At 42.6% G+C, this 17520-nt stretch overlaps 1 long non-coding RNA gene across 1 annotated transcript; it reads left to right on the top strand.

Annotated features, from left to right (window-relative positions):
- The first annotated feature begins 1765 nt into the window (after positions 1-1765).
- On the top strand, positions 1766-11734 carry LOC118171549. The gene is made up of 3 exons (XR_004753258.1): positions 1766-1885; positions 2153-2154; positions 11591-11734. It is a non-coding gene; the product is annotated as an uncharacterized LOC118171549 (long non-coding RNA).
- Positions 11735-17520: the final 5786 nt, after the last annotated feature.

The raw sequence follows: 17520 nt of genomic DNA, 5'->3' as shown, positions 1-17520 counted from the left end.
TGTACTTCAGCAAGAGGGTAGATAGCCTTCAGAGGTGTTTCAGCTTTTAGACCAAGGTGGTATAAAAGGTGGTTTTCATTTTGGGTTTGTTTTATTTGTTTGTTTCTTTGCTTTTATAATAGTTGTTCAGATCTGTGCCTGAGGTAGACTTGCAGCTACTAACAGGAAAATCAGAGCAGGAAATAGTCCTTTTAGTTTCACATACAAAGGCTCCTATTAATGTGGCTTCTGAATTGGATTCATCTGAAGTAAAGCTAATCCTCCCCTTGACATTTACAGAGTTGGTTGATTACTTTTCTTCTGAGCCATCCGCATGGAGCATTGCAGGTTTTCATAAATTCTTTCCTGGATGTCCTTAATTTTATGAAGTTTTTCTGATTCCTGTTTTAAGATCTGCACGTTAATAATTGAAAGCTTACAAAGTAAAGCAAAACAAATGACAGATCAAACTTGTCAGAGCACACGGGGAGAAGAAATTATCACTGAAGCAAAAACATTTTAACTGCAGTGGCCAGAATCCTCTCGACCATAATAAAACTACTTTCTGACATGAGATGAAGGCTGTTGTGGCAAGATGGCAAGCTTAAGGCTAGTGCAGCAGGTGGTACTCATGCAGGGCTCTATCTGACTTAAGTGCAATACTTACACATAGAGGTGGGACTGAAGGAAGTGATCTGCTGCATATTGTCTGCTCAAGAAAACCTTATAATTTCTTCTGGTACCTACCCAATTTATTTGAATTTACTTAACTGTGTTGGAAGTACTCCATCCCCATGACAGGAGTATCTAAGAAAGGGAAATGGTTATCAGTATATATAGGAGAATGCAAATACATACATGCCTTATATTAGAACAGTGGTGGTAGCCAACAGACCCATCAGATGTCCAAGTCCCACTGTACGCAGACACGAGAGTGAGCAGGAAGTAGTCACTGTACCACAGAGCTGATAACTCTATGGAGACAGACAAAGGAGTAATTTCTGTCCCTATTTTTAAGAAATTGAAGTAAAGCAAACTTAAGGACTCAGACATATGTATGGGTCAGATCTTTATAGGCTTTGAAAAAGTAACGGATTCGTGAATCGGTTCTGTCCTTTTGAAAATATAGGCCTAACTTTGTACTGCAGGTGCTAAATTTAAAGGTTTTCTTTAAATTCTGGCCCATATCTGAGGACAGCCAAGGAAAGGCTGTCTCTAAGGAAAATAAAACAAGCAGAATCCCATCACAGAGCTTGCCTCTAAAATCTCTCTGGTGGTGCTACTGTGACTCAGAAACAGGCATCTACAGTGGATCTTCACAGCCATCATGTCTAGTCTTCTGCTACTGCCATCAATCCTCTCTAATCCTATCTGTAAGTTCCTCAGGCCTCTTATTAAAACTAAATAGGTTCCTACTTGAAGTGCTGTTACCATTGCCTCCTTATTCCATCATCTCAGAGGAAGTGGTTAAAAAAAATCTTGTTTTAAGCTTGAATTTATTTTTGACTCATTCATACTTACTAATTCCTTGTCAATATTATCTTTTTACATTTACATAACATAGCTATCCTTCCAGTGTAAGTAGCTCTTCTTGTCTTCTTGCATTTAACCTCCTTTTTTTCCCATACCCTATGTTGAATTTACTGACAGCAAGTTTAGTGTTGGTTTTGCAAGGTTGAATGTGCCTTCATTGAGCTCTTAATTGAGCTCTTAATTGTGCCTCTCTGATCAGCTGACCTCTCCACAGCCCATTATTGTAAGAGCTCTTCTCCACATCTGTTGCAGTTTTGATAAGTTTATCCTTAGATGGGGTGATCAGGCCCAGAAATTTTGTTCCAGGTGACTTCTTGCTCAGGCACTGCCTTCAGAAATGAGAGCACCAAGTTCACTTCCCTTCTCTGAATGAGTGAGTATGAACGATTTCACACATAACAGAGACCAAGTCAAAAGGTAGTGCGGCCTAGTTATATTTTAATCACTTGTAGATACTATTTTTCATTCACTAGAAGAAATTGAATGTTAAAGTGTAGCAACGCTATCCTATAACACTGTTGAGAGTCTTAAGCATTAGGCTAGAAAGCCATTCTCTTTCTTTACCTGCGTCAGTGCTGTCATAAATGAGAGTTGCCTGGAAGACACAGATCCTGGAAGTCTCTGGAGGGCTTCCTGGTAGATGTGTTCTCCTTTTCTTACAGGCAGAGGCTTGAATTTAACCTGGCTCTCCCAAGTCAAAGGAAGACAGATGCTACGTTGAAGTAATTTGATGCCTTTTCTAGGTTTAATGACATCAAGAATAACTGAAAATTGTAAACTTCAGATCAGTCTGGACTGGCCTGTTGCACCGGGGGAAAGAGGGGGAAAAGAAGAATGACCAGTGTCGCTTCTCTAGTAGCTTAAGTAGGAAATTTAGTAGCTTCCCCTAACTGCCAATGGGGAAAAGGGACAATTTGCTTATTTGCAGTCTGCTTGATTCCATGAAGTACAAAAAAAAATGCTTGTGAACAAGGAAGAAACACAGCTTCAATGTTTGTACAGTAGAACAATGCAGCCATTTGTTAGGAGGGCTCATGGCTGTTAAACACAAATGACTGGAGTAACCCCATGTGGTTCATAGTCTCTTATTATGCAGACTTATTGCAGTAGACACAACTTGTTTTTACACTAATTGGTTCCCTGATAACGACCTAGAGACATTGTTCACTTTGATCAGTGAGAAGTCCAGAAGATTTCAGAAGATTTTGAAATGGTATTGTATTCCTTCTTTATTTTTATTTTTATTTTTATTTTTTTTTCAGGTTTTGTAAGTAATACATTCCCCTACAAAGTTAGCACCAGAGGAGTAATAGTACAAGACTGGTGTTAAACTTATTATATGAAAACTACATTTGGTAATGATCTGAACTTTAAAAAATGTCTGCTTCTTATTTCAGAAATGAAGGAGCTCAATTCCTTCCTACGTTTCATTTGTTTTAAGGCAGAGAAGGAAAATGGTATCAATTTTTCTGCCAGCATATTAAAACATGTTTTTATTAACAAGTAATTGCATTGAATCTTGGAAAGGATCAGCAGCAGCAGCATAAAATACTTCTGGAAAGCTGAAAAATTTATTTCAGATTCCTTTGAACAAAAATGTAAAACTGCACCAGGAGGGTATTTCCCTTACTTGAATATAGGATGGGAGAATTTTATGTAAGTTCTACAGCTGAGAGCTACTTTAAATCTCTTTTGAACTCAAGTAATTTGTGAAGTAAATGCATGTCTGGGCATAAAGGCACTCTGTGCCTTGTTTGAGACAGAACAAGTACAAAATTTCTGAAAGCTTAACAAATCCAAGTGAGATTCAGAGGGAAGTCCACATTTTAGCTGTTCATAGGTTTTATTTCCAGTTCTGGTCTAGTATGGATCAGAAGAGAAGAGGCATGGTAGATCTATCCTATGGCAATCTTTCCAGGACAGTCTCCTATGTGGATGTAGCTATAGCAATGTAAAGGTGCCAGAGGATTAGAAGAAAAGCATTGCTGCGTGAGACTGAAAGGTGCCACTTCATTTAGCTTGTCAAAAACAAAATTGAGAAGCAACGCCACGTAACACAGTGGACTTTGGTCTTGCAGAGGAGGGCAAACCAAAAATAATGACTGGAAGGTAAAGTCAATAAAACTCAATTAGATTTTTTTTATCCAAGAGAGAGTGACTGGGGTTATCTGTCAGAGTATGTGGTGGATGCTGGATCTGTAAGGCAGACTGCATGTCTGACTCTTGGTTGCCTTTGTGAAGCATACAAGGTACAGAACTCGGAACAGGGTGCGTATAAGTGTAGTAGTCTGAAAATAAATAGGATGCTGACTGAGCAATGCGACAGTCCCACTTGGTCTGAAACACTCAGAGGGAATCTTACTTTAATCAAGCACGTAGCTGCCATTCCTGCAGCAATGAGTTCAAGACGTAGTTGTGGCAAATATGTTATTAAAATGCAGCAGCAGGCTTATGTCTGTAAGCAGATGGAGAACAGTTCTTTGAAGGTGTTAAAAGTGATGTCTGGGATTTTCAGAAGGTCCATTTGAATCATGTGGCCGGATATCAAACAATGTTCTGAAGACTCTCTTGGGGAGATGGGTCTCTCCAGATTGCCTCTGGGAATCAGAAATCCTAACAAGGTTGATTTATTGGCATTAGTGACCATATGACAGGCAATAGCTCGGAGGAGCTGGTTTAATCATGCAGAGGTTAGATGAGGTACATACTGCTGGCAGGCCTGGAGAAGCATCCTGGAGCTTGTTTCATGGGTGCTCAGCACAGCACTGTAAGTTTCCTTCAGTGAAAAGTGAACAACGGACAGGGATGGAGGTGAAGCTGATTGTGTGCAAGGGTTATCGGAGAGGCCTTTATCTTCCAGCTACGTTCACCAAACCAAGGAACTCAGTGAAGCCAAGTCCTTTGGAGGCATCACTTCCAGCCAGAAGCCACTGCACAGGGCCTGTGAAGGGAAGCTAAAGAGAACGGTGCTCTGAAGCCTGTCCTCTTTGCTGCTCTTCATATTGCTGTTGAGACAGTAGGCACTGTGCAGGCTTCCCACTTCCCTGAGAACGTTTTAATATGCCTTGGAGAAAAAACAACAACAACAAAAAAACTGTCCTTTGATTTTCCCTCTTGCAATCAAACTTCATCTAGTGATCTCTTAGAGGAGAAAAGATCTGGTGACTGGTTGAGCCTGAGCCCTTCTGAATCCCAAGGGTAAGGAACTCACTGAAGATTTACCAAGGACCAACTCATCCTTGCTTTATAAAAGAAAAGACTGATGTCCCGGCCTAACCAAAACAGGCAACAAGTGTATAAATCCAAGATATCCCATAGCAAGTTTTCTCCTGTACCTCGTCCTTTTCCAACCAAGGGTACAATTTTCTTTTAAAAGCCTCTGCAGGCTGCTGCAGCAGTGTTGTAGTTTGAGGCTAGAAGGAGATGGAGTTTTTTTCTAAAGGAATAAAGAAGCAGATTGATTAGAGTATGGCAAACCTCCCAGCCCCCCTTCTATATTTTTGGGGGAGTGCTTGACCTGACAGCACAGCTGGGACCTTGTGGCTCCAGATGACCATCTACTGATCCTTAGGTTTCCTTAAATCATCCCGATACAGTAAAGCAGTTGATAACATTGGAAGCCAGGGCTCATACCTTTCAGACTCCAGGTCCTTCGTTGTTTGTTCTTGCACTGAAGCACACTCACATAGGCTAGTATAGGACAGGAAAGAGATGATGAAAATGTACCTTAGCCCTGGATTTTGTGTTGGTGGAATTTAATGAAACTTCATCCATGGTATGGCTGAAGGTTTGTGGGTCGGGTCGGCATGTGGGTCCTCATCTGACCACTCAGCTGGAGCTGGATTTGGCAAGGGGCATGTCATCAGGATCACTTCTGAACAGACTGTGTCTTTCAAGGAATGCACTTCATGCACATTCACTGCTGCAACATGTGTTCCCTGGCCACCAAATGCTGGCAGGAGGTTTGTGAAGGATACAAAGCAAGGTGGCTGGAAGGAAAAAAGATGCCACTTGGATGGAAATGTTCATATATTGGAAAAGGATGTCTGTTTTGTAGTAAACAGGCTGTTAGGTATGCTTGTTATTTTTAGCCAATAATGCACTTGATGAAAGAGTGCTCTTGATAAGGAACAGCCTCTGATGTGAGGGAGGACAGCTAGCCTTGTTATTAAGGCTAGCTTGATTGGCAGCTGTTAAAGTAAATAGTGGTGCTGCTCTTGGTTAACAAGCGGCAAATGGGGGGATTGAACAAACTTTCAGATCATTAAACAAATGGAAAGCTTGCTCAACATCAAAGTGGGGCTTGCTGCTCTATTTGTAGAGAGAGAGAGAGAAAAAAAAAAAAAAAAAAAGCTGGACTTGGTATTTCTGCAGTCCTTGTGTAGTCTCAGTCAGCCCTGCCCTGCCTGAGAGCAGGGCTGATGCCGTGGAGAGGAAGGGGGTTTTTAACTCCTCGTTTGTGTGGGTAGCGTTATAGTGACATTTGTCTCCTCAGACATCATTTCTCCACCCAGGTTCCACCTCTTTTGTTAAATCCTGTCCTTCAGGGACCCAGGAACACAAATCTATTGCTGAGACAAAGGGCTGCAGCCATGAGGTGCCTCAGCCAGGCACCGTAGCCCCATATCCAGGCTCTTTCCAGTAGAAGGCAGTGCAAGGACCACTGTCAGTCACATCGCCTCATTAGTGGAACTAGGATGGAACTAGTGGAACATTACTGGAACTAGGATGATGATGATAGAAAATAAAGGGAAAATTTAAGAATAAAAGATTGAAAAAAATACAACTCACATAGGGCTGTTTATTGCTTGTAGATAATCAATTGCACACATCCCTTTAAACCTGAGCTCTTGGGGTCCCAGACTGTGTGCTCTGCTCCTCTGCTCCGGGTTGAATTTGAGCTTATAGTTTTAAAATTTACCCATTCTAACTGTGAGCATAAACTCTACCATTTCTTATTGCAGCTAAAATGGAAGAAAGCTCATTATTTAGATACAGCATCAGACTTCCCCTTGATGTTACACAGTAGTCTTCGTGCTCTTTCAATGCTACTAAAGTCTCTAACTGAGCTGCCACCCTCTAATTCAACTCAGAGACTAACAAAGGGAGAAAATGGTAAAAGTGTTGTTTATCTTAGAGAAAGACTGCTGACTGAAAGTTTGGTACAAAGATGCTCTAATACTTCTGGGAAAAATAAATCTTCTGTTTTTAATAGCTCTTTGTAATGCAAATGTTATATGTAGCAGAGCCTGTGGAACCTTGTGTTATTAATCACCTTGAGTATCCAAACTTTATTTTTAGGACTGTGCCTTTTAGCTATTGGGAAAAACTATAAGTATACAATTTAAGTGAAAAGAAAAAAGAAAGAAAAAAGGAACTCATAAAATACACAAAAAGGGAAAAACCCCTACAAATCAAAAAGAAAAAAGAAACATGAAGATATTTGATTTCTCCTCACTTATCACACCTGTACAGGAAGATAGCCATCTGATTACTTATTGCTTTGAGATGACTGCATCAGCCTGGGATGATTTTTCTATTATTGTTACCATCTTTTTTGCCTCTCTTCTCCCATGCCTCTTGTCTATAACAGAGATGAGGGAAATCGTTCGAATAGCAATCCTAGCACTAGTAATAATCAAAGAACTATTCTGTTCTTATTTCAGATTCAACAAAAAAAGATCATTGTTCTTTTTCCCTGTTCTCTGCTCTTAACGTGATGCATTATGGCCACTTTTCATGTTCTTGTTCATCCTGGGGCAGATCATGATTTAGGTGATTGATTGCAGAGGGGAGTAGGAGCTCCCACTCAGATGTGCACCGAGGACAGGAGTTTCACAGCCAGTTTAAGCCAGCAGCAGTTTTTTTTTTGATTTCCTCTCCCAACAGTGGAGGAGTATGGGTGTATCGTGAGGGTGTTCTGCTGGATGTGGCTGGAGTGTTGTCACTCACCATACCAAGGCCACATGCCATGCAGTTTGTTGTTTCTCATGTTCCTCAGCCAGCTTTTTTGCCATCACCTGTCCCATTTTTCACACCCAAAATCACGTTCCTTAGTGGCTTTTAATTGGAATGTCACACCTAATTGAATTTGTCTCTGTAAGGTAGTCTAAAATATGTTTTGCTTTCTGTGATAAACAGAAGCGAAATAGGAAAATGTATTCTAGTTGTGTGCTTATGCCATCAGAATGCAGTTTTAAGTTGTATTTACACATTCTGCCTTCCCCAGATATTGGTATTATGATAAAGCTCAGGGCAGTGTTATTCAGATGAACTCTACCATTTGCTTCCTGCTTCCACCAGCTTCCCTGTTTTGTTTCCCTTTTGCTTCCTCAATAATCTATAATTTTCCAAACTCTGCTTCAGCCCACGAGTCCCAGAGGTCCTTTATGCACCCTGCCATGCTCAGGCACAGCGACCCCTTTCCCTTCCCCACGCACAGGCGCATCCGTGCCATCGAGCATCCTGCCCTTGCCAGCACTGCAGTCCCCTCTGCCTGGGTACCACTGCTCTGCTGGGGCAGGGCCAGGTTTGTCCCCAAACGCTCTTGTTCAGAGGTGGGGCTGTGAGCCCAGTGCTTTCTGTGTTGGCTGCTGTATGTCAGATAATCAGTTTATAAATAAATTGCATCACATTTTCCCCAAACTGGGCAGCAGCTTTCTGGGAAGATTGGGACAGGGACACTCCCCACCCTGGTGTGCTCGACAGACCCGCTATTGATCTTCCAGACGGGTGGGGAGGAAGTTGCATCCCGTAGTCTGAGGCGAATGAAGGAGGACTTCAAGGCCTTGGGACAGTTGGCGAAAGAGTCTGGGGTGCAAGCTACTTTCTCTTCCCTCCTTCCATTTTCAGGTGATGACATCGGACAGAAGGATCCAGTCCATAAATGCTTGGCTATGTGACTGGTGCTACAGGCAGGGCTTGGGGTTCTTTGATAATGGCTGGTTTTATAAGACACCAGGCCTGACAGTGATATGCGGGGAAGGTTTATCTCACGGGGGCAAAAGGGGTCTGGGACAGGAATTAGCAGGGCTCGTTTGGAAAGCTTTAGACTAGATCCGAAGGGGGATGGGGTTGTAGCTGGGCTGGCACCGGGCAGCGCTCTAGCAGTGATGAAGACTGGGAGACCTCCCACCCCCCTGGGGCTCGCTCCCTGAAGTGCCTGTACACCAACACACATAGCATGGGGAATAAACAGGAGGAGTTAGAAATCTGTGTTCAGTCAGGAGACTGTGATCTAGTGGCAATTACAAAGACGTGGTGGGACAGCTCACATGACTGGAATGTGCTCATGGATGGGTATGTCCTGCTCAGGAAAGACAAGCCAGCAAGGTGAGGTGGAAGAGCTGCTCTTCATGTGAGAGAGCAACTCCATTTTTTGAGTACTGTCCAGGGGTGGATGAGGAGTGAGTTGAGAGTCTGTGGGTGAGAATTAAGGGACAGGCTGGCATGGGGGATACTGTTGTGGGAGTCTGTTACAGGCCACCAGATCAGGAGGAGGAAGTGGATGAGGCCTTCTACAGGCAGCTGAGAGCAGCCTCGCAATCACAGGCCCTGGTTATTGTGGGGGATTTCAACTACCCTGACATTTGCTGGAAGGCCTGCTCAGCCAGCCGTCCGCAGTGCAGGAGGTTCCTGCAGTGCATTGATGACAACTTCCTGATGCAAATGGTGGACGTGCCAACTAGGAGAGGAGCACTGCTGGATCTTGTCCTCACTAACAAGGAGGGGCTGGTTGAAGCGGTGAAGGTTGAAGCGGCCTTGGTCGCAGTGACCATGAGAGGGTGGAGTTCAGAATCTCATGTGGCAGGAACAGAATACCAAGCAGAATTGCAACCCTGGACTTCAGTAGGGCCAACTTTGGCATTTGCTAGGGGAAATCTCAAGGGACAAGGTATTTGAAGGTAAAGGGGCCCTAGATAGCTGGTTAGCGTTCAAGGACTGCTTCTTCCAAGCACAAGATCAGCATCCCAACAGGTAGGAAGTCAAGAAAGGGAGCCAGGAGACCTGCATGGTTAAACGGGGAACTGCTGGGCAAACTCAAGTGGAAGAGGAAAGTCTACAGATCATGGAATGAGGGACTGGCCACTTTGCTTTAGCATGACATAATTGTCATGGCTTTGTTCATGACTGTTTTTTTCTGTTCAATAATCAGGTGCGGTTGCAAGCCAAAAGGGACGCTTGCACCTAAGACAGGCCCAGAATTAATAGATGTAAAAGCAGCAGGTCCGGTATATTCTGGTGAAAAAAGCTATGCCCCAGCTTTTCCTACAAGGTAGGCATAGGGAAAATAGTGGCAGCTGCTGTGGTTTGCAAGGAAATCAAAAATACATCTGTGCAAATTCTGGCGGCTAGATATATTCTGCTGGGTTTGAGGCCACTCCTTCCCAATTGCACTCCCACTTCTAGTTCAGGGCTGTGTTCTTTGTCTTTCAGCAACTGCGCAGCAGTAGACACTGAGGACTGAAGTCTGTGTTTTGATCCTCAGCTCCTTTTCAGAGCTAATAAATAAGTTAGCTGTTGGTTTATATGACAGTTTGGAAGTCCACACCACTCAAAGGTCTATTTCATTGGTGTGGGTAATTAGCACACAGTACCACAGCACTATAATTTGCTGTTTTTTTTTTTTCCCTCTGAAGCAAATAGATATAAACTGTTTAGAAGGGCAAACCTGTGCAAGAGAAGAGCATCCAGGCACCCAAACACCAGCTTACAGCAATTAAGGATGTATTACTGCCATCAACAGGATTGTCATTTGTAAACTGTGCAGCTGCTTGTGATAACAGTGCTGTCCCAGAAAGGCAGTGGATCGCCAGCATGCTGGGCCAGCAGTCACTGGGGCAGGCTGGGAGCTGCCCACTGCTATGCTGAGGTTATTTATCTTGGAGGTCCAAGGCCACGTTTCTCTCTGTGCCTGGTTATCACTGCTGGTATTCTCAAGGCAGCCTGCATGCCTCACCCAAAACTGAAGCCTGCCAGCCTGCGTGGTGCAGTGGGTATAGGCAGATAGGAACTGTCTGATCAAACAGCTTTTTAAACAGAAAGCACCTATTTGTCACAAGTGAAACTTTTTTGTAGGAGTGCATCCCTTTCACTGGATGTGTAGGAGTGGACCCCTTTCACTCCCTTCTAGGAGACAGCACAATTTGTGGCAGACCAGTCCCCCCTTTTTTCCGCAAGTCAGCACCACAGTGCTGGGCAGACTTCTGAAATCCCAAGCCCAGCCTTTGTTTGTCTAACCTCCTGTAAGATGGGGAGCCCCTGTTTTAGCTGGGCTTGTCTCAGATTTTGACATCTAGAAACCAGGTGTCAATTAAGTCTTGAGAAGCAATTTCATTTTCAAACTTGAAAAAAAGAGAAAAATGATTTGTAAGTGAAATTTATTTATGTTTCTCTGTTGTGGAAGACATGGAAGCTTATGTTTTCTTCTCAAAGAGAATTATTTCTTTACTTTTAAAGCAGTTTTGGATTTCACCCTGAACAGACATGCCTTCTTTCAGCCAGCTGCCTGTTACTCTTTGGAGCTGCCGAGGGGTCACTGCACATGTTCTGAGGCTGCCCTCAAGTTCTGCTCCTTGGTACAGAGGGACAGAGCCCCTTTGCTGCTGTGAGTGCTTCTCACTTCCTTTTGCACTTCACAAAACAAAGGCAGGTCACCTCAAGCTTCTCTGCCTCTGCTCTGCCGGCAGGAGCCCCGCTGTACAGACTTGTACTAAACCAGCAGGCTCTGACTGCATCTTTTAAACAAGACATGCGAGGGCACCATGGAGGCATAAGCCTCATCTCCCTGTCCAAATTCATCCTTTCCAGTAAACCTGGGCACTGCAGTCAAACAACATGTTCTTCCCCATAAGGAACCCAGGAGCAGCAAGCATCCTTACCCCCAAAGTTGGGTCTGCTGCCTGTTAGCAAGGCAGGCTTTTGGCCTCATTCTTCCCTCATCTGCCTTCTATGCTGAGGATTGACATAAACGGAGTTTCTAAGTGGCTTTCTTAAACCCAAGTATAGGCATGGCCACACTAGGCAGGTACCCTGCCCAATGAAGTCAACACAGATCTGCATGTCCTGAATTTCACAGCACTCAGCCAGATGATCACTGCAATGACCAAACCCAGGACACATCCACTCTGGTGGTGTGTCTTTGACAGGCACCAAGGTTTCATCTTCAGCAGCTTTCAGAGGCAGCGGCCATCAAGATCCTTGTGCACACTGCAAGAACGAGATAGGACCCAGTGTTCTCAGCCCACCCTGCCCCACTGGAGAGAGCCTCAGACTGGCAGTTACATGGTTTCCTCTTAACCTGTGCAGAAAAGTAAAGTTGCTCTTTCTGCTTCTTTCTGTAGTGTTCATGTCCACACCAAAATCCAGTGTTTTGTCCAGAGCTTGCACTGAGTGATTAAGCAGATGTAGTGGCAGAGAGCTACCCATGTGAGACTGTCACGAGTGTTCATGCAGTTTTAGCTGAACTGAGAAAGAGACAATACAAGAGCCTCCAGTCTCATTTGTAATTACCCATTGGGAAGGAAATTAAAATGACTGTTTTAAGTTTTCACTGTCTCCTGGTGACATTTAGAGATGGGGTCACACTTGGCAAAGGCAAAGAGATCAGCCAAGTACAAAACCTCACACTGCCCCATTTCTTGTTGCAAGTGGGCCATTCAGTCTCTCCTCTCCCTTACACAGGTATGCCATTCATTTTATTAGTCCCTTGTGAATTACATTGCAGACAATGACATAATTGAATTTAAACAAACCAGACTAGACTCTCCTATGGTCTGGTGAACATTTATGTCACTCAAACACCAGGAGACCTCCAGAGGGGTTTGGGTTTTTGTCCTTTTATCCTTTTCCTAAATACTTCAGAAAAAATCAAATGTCAATGACATTTTCTAAAATAAATAGTTCCAGTGAAGCTGCACAGAGATTTGGGTGGTCATATGCTTTTTGTGTACAACAATGAAACAGGATTAGTTTTACCTTAAAGACAGAGTTGTGAAGCTCCCCACAGGCATCTCAGGAAATGGCAATTCTTCCTGACTCAGGTGGATAAAAGATTATGACTCAAACGGGGTTAAATTTAAAGGAAATATCTCCTCCCTAGAGCATGGTGGTTCTTTTTGGCCATGAGCCAGCAGTGTGCCCTGGTGGCCAAGAAGGCCAAGGGGATCCTGGCGTGCATTAAAAGGAGGGGGCCAGCAGGTCAAGGGAGGTGATCCTCCCCCTCTACTCTGCCCTGCTCAGGCCTCACCTGCAGTACTGTGTCCAGTTCTGGGCTCCCCGGCACAAAACAGACAGGGACCTCCTGGAAGGAGTCCAGCGGAGGGCCACAGAGATGATGCGGGGCCTGGAGCAGCTCCCCTATGAGGAAGAGGCTGCCTAGAGAGGTTGTGGAGTCTCCTCTGGAGATATTCAAGGCCCGTCTGGATGCCTACCTGGGCAACCTGCTGTAGGGAACCTGCTTTGGCAGGGGGTTGGACCCAATGATCTCTGGAGGTCCCTTCCAACCCCTACAGCTCTGTGACTCTGTGTTTCTTACCTAGAGTTTAGTACCAACAGATTAAGAGTATGTGACTTAGATGGAGAGGTCTGTATGTTTGTCCTGTTGTGTGTTGCTAAGAGGAGCAGGGGATGCTGTGGCTTTTACATGTTGTGTGGAAGATTGCCTAGGCTGCTAACGAATTAGGGTCAGATTCTTGGCTGCATAACTTGGTGTGGTTACAACTTACAGTAGAATAAATATGGCTGCATTTAGTTAGTCTGGGGTTTGTTTTGATGGGGCTTCTTGTTTACATACCGTTCTCATTGCAATCTGCAGTACCCAACGTGCTTCTTTTTTATCTATAGAAGCATGAAGACTACAATGAGTCTGCTCAAAATGATTTTGACCCTGGGCATGGAGAATCCATCCCAAACTGACTTCAGCCCAGAGCTTAAGTGAGATACAAGCAACCTGTATGCCCTGGGACCTTGATCTCCTCGTAACTTGGGGATTCTTTCTAGAGAGCACTTAAGCTTGTACTGAAACCCCACTGTAGGTAGGTGCTAGCTGTAGCAGGCTCCAAAGAGATGTTACAGTTAATCTTAAATCTAACTAGTTAGAAGAATTAGCATTTAAGAGGGTTTTGTGCTTTTTTCTTTCTTTTTTTTAATTTCATAGCAGTAAACATGATTAAATGGCTAATACCAGGCATCGAGAATCACCTCCCTGGGTTTTCATTAGCTGAGCTGTTCTCACTCTGCATTAAACATTCATGATATTTATAATAAATAGTGCATGCATTGTTGTGTTGAAACAACAAACTTCCTTAGTGAAGTAATTAGGATGTGGGTCAGAGGTTTTTATATAGCAAGTCAGACATTATTTAACTTTGAAGAAATCCTGTGCTAGGCCTTTTATCAAGAAAGTCCAATTGTTTTTAAAAAACCTTAATCAATAAATCCTAATTAAAATCACCTGTCAGATAAGTAGTAGTCCTTAAGATTTTGGTTTTATACCCAGGAGGGTTCTAGCTTACTGATGACATAAGTGTATTTACTGACTAGATCAATAGCCTGCTCAATAATTGTTTTTTGCTAAGGTTACAGGCATTTGGTTGGAAATAATTAGAACTGTTTGTGATGATGGATTTTTCTGAAATTTGCTGTAATACCTGAAGAAACTCTTGGATGCCTTGAGGCACAGACAAAGCTGCATTTAGTTCAGTGTGCTGCACAATCTTCCTAGCCCCGTCTAAAAACAAGATTCTGTTTAATTTTCTATGATCTGACTTCTAAAACTCAGGGTCCACACTATGTGCTCTACAGCTGATATCACATTTACAGCGTGTCCAGTTTCAAGTGTGGTGATACTTGTCTAAAGTTCTCTGTGGGAAGCACTGAGATTTGGTAGTGGTCTTTGACCCCAGAAATTTTGGAACTTCAAACTTAAGGGTGACTGGTGTTATATGGCATTGCAAAGACTTGCCTCCTTTCATTTACAGACTGTTAGTTTCCCTGTGTGTGTCTTAGTAAGGGATAGTTACACTATTCCCCTAAGCCAGTGTATAGAAGATGACAAAAGTGATTTAGAAGTAGATACTGCTTTGAAGCACTGTATACTTTTGTCCCGGTGTATATCAGTTTAAATAGTGAAAGTGGCTGGCAGATCCTTGCAGTTCTGCCAGGATAAGGCTAGCTACAGCAGTGGTCTCAACTCTCCAAGAATTTGGAAAAAAATTGAAAGTGTGGATAGCAGCCAGTATTTTTTTATTGTTATGACAAAGAGACTCTAATAAAGATTAGATGCTTCTCTAAAAAAGCCTCTTCTAACCAGCAAAGGGACTAAGAACATAGTTGATTTAACCTTAAGCACATGAGTACTTCTCTTTATTCTTCTGGGGCTGACTCATGTGCACTGGGTAAGGTTTCTTCGTTGTTAATTCCAAAGTACTTTGTCACTCAATGCGACTCACACTTAGACCTCCTTCTGCTGTCCTTGCAATGTGTATTGCAAGGGTCAGCCAGGTGGCCCTTCTCTTCACAGAGTGCTGTGCAACGCATCTCCACTAGTCAACATAACAGCCAACGACAGCACACGCCTTTGTCGTGTTGCGCAGCTCAGTAATAAATATGTCTGACTTATGCATCACATCCTTTTCCCAGGAAATCTGTTTGCCTTTGTGCACAGAAGCCAGTCATACATATTTATTACTGGGACGGAACAATAATTAGGAAATTTTTCACTTGAATTATGCTTTTTACACTGTTACTTGGTGTTGTGCAGAGATATGTTGGGGAGTAAACACAACTTGATTGCAATGACAAGAAAGAGAAGAAATATTTATCTTCAGTAGGAGTATAGTCTCAAAAATGATTATAGTGATAGCTTTTATCATGCTCTTTCTTCATCCCATTTCCCGTAGGTTAAGACTCAAGTCACTGATGCAATATCCCAGAAATAACATTTCAGCGTATTCCCAGACGCCATCCTCAGCTGGGTATTTGTAGCCCCTTGCACATAAATTACAGGGAAAGCTTATAGGACCGTAAAATATTTTCAGTAAAACCTAAAACCTTTGACTTCTTAGCTTGCTCATGACAAACATCCCAGCTACGTAAAAACCAGAGCATATCCTCAGAGAACAGAGACTTTCAGTCTTCATAATTATTTAAAAAGAGAAAGATATGACAGATGGAATGGCTGGAAATGAGAATCCTCCCGAATGTGAATTTATCAAGGTATCCAACCAAGCAGCTGACTTTCAACAGATTTAACCCTGCCTTTTACTGCATCCTTAGTTAAATCTGAAGGGTAAAAGAGATTTTATACCTAAAACATATAAATACATATATGCACATATATACACGCATTTGTCTACGGGAATTTACATGAAAACGTGTTTTCCAAGGGAACTCCAATATTGTGAACAGGGAAGGACACCAGGTTCTTGTTTTGGTAGGATGAATCATCTTTCCTTGACAATAACAAAAAAGTGAAAGAACTACTTAGATCATCTAAGTGCCTGCTTTTACACTGCTATATTTAGGTAGGATGATTCACTCTTAATTTAAGAGACAAATTTACATAACAAGGCAACATCAGTTAAGTGTCTAAATGTCTAGATCAGATTTTCCAGCTTCCACGAAATGCAAAGCTGTCATTGATCTCTGTGTGAAGTGAACTCCAGGAAGTCAGACTACAAAGCATGTTGCAGGGACATGGCCGTACAGTTCAGTTTGATTCCTAAGAACTACCATGAAGCATCAGATTGATATTTGAAGTCTGAAAATGGCCAATCACATATACTTAGGGAACGAGCGTAAGAAGCAAGGAACATGGTGTGATCCTTCCCAGGGCATAGCCTCCTAGCTCGCAGCGGAGAGCTGCTAGGGATTTTTCGTACTCAAGGTTGCACCTAGAGCATTATGATTAATAGCTACTTAATGAGTCTGCCTTCCATTAACTTTTTAGCCTGTTTGTGAATGTCACTTATTTTGAAACAATTTGCACTTTTGATTGCTAAATATTCTGTAGTGATATTTTCTTCAGTATAGTTAATTATTTAATAGTTACCATCCTCTATGCAAAATACTGATAAAGGTCTACTCAGTGGAAGAGACATAAGAACATGGTTTATACATATTATATAACCTTGCTGGAATCAGATCGCCACAAATGCATACTAGGGAATCTTTAGTTAGGGTCATTCTAAAATAGGTAGGCTAGAAGCAATCACTTTTGTAGAAGTGAATTATTTTTCCAGAAGAAAAGGAAAATGGAAAGTGAACTACATGTGCTTTGAATATGTGGATGGTGAGAGAGAAACTGTCTTTCTTTCACTGATTTAATTGAGTTAAAAATAAATATTTTCTTTGAAGCGTTGCATGGTGTGTCTCAAGTCACCAGATTTCTGTAAAAGCTAATGCAGTCAAACTATGCATCTGCTGCTTGATGCTCCTTGCTTTCAAAGACTCTTGGGCATCCTCATGGGAATGCCAACTTACAGTGACAGTTTCTCCAGTTAACCAGAAAATAGAAAACCAAGGACAACCCTTCCAAATCAGCATCAATTTTGCAGGATGACAACTTATGTACTTGGAAGGCATTGTTTTTCACGTATCTGTAGGACTGATAAAGTCAAACTAATAAATAATGATAAATAATCTATACAGTTTTTCATCTTTACAAACCTTTTGCAGGTTTTTCATCTTTGCATCCTCTGTAACCACTGACTCAAACAAGTAAGCTTTGATACAGCCATAAGATCCTGTGCTTTTCAGCTTCCCAGGGACTAGCCAATGTGCAAGCAGTCTTTGTTTCCAAACAGCCTATCAGTTGGCCCCCTTTCCCTCTTAAGCCATTCACCTATTTTCAGATGATGTGTTCAGGAATTCATCATTTTGAAGCAAGTGGTCCACAGTCTGAACAGAACACATCTAAATCAATCCCTCTATTTTAAACAATGCAAGAGCCATACATGAATTCTTGTCTGATTTCTCTTCTTATTCTAGGAGTTGATCCTAATCCTC

The sequence above is a fragment of the Oxyura jamaicensis genome, chromosome 9 (assembly GCF_011077185.1).
Source record: "Oxyura jamaicensis isolate SHBP4307 breed ruddy duck chromosome 9, BPBGC_Ojam_1.0, whole genome shotgun sequence".
Classification (NCBI taxonomy): Eukaryota; Metazoa; Chordata; class Aves; order Anseriformes; family Anatidae; genus Oxyura; species Oxyura jamaicensis.
This window is presented reverse-complemented; position numbering and strand designations above follow the sequence as displayed.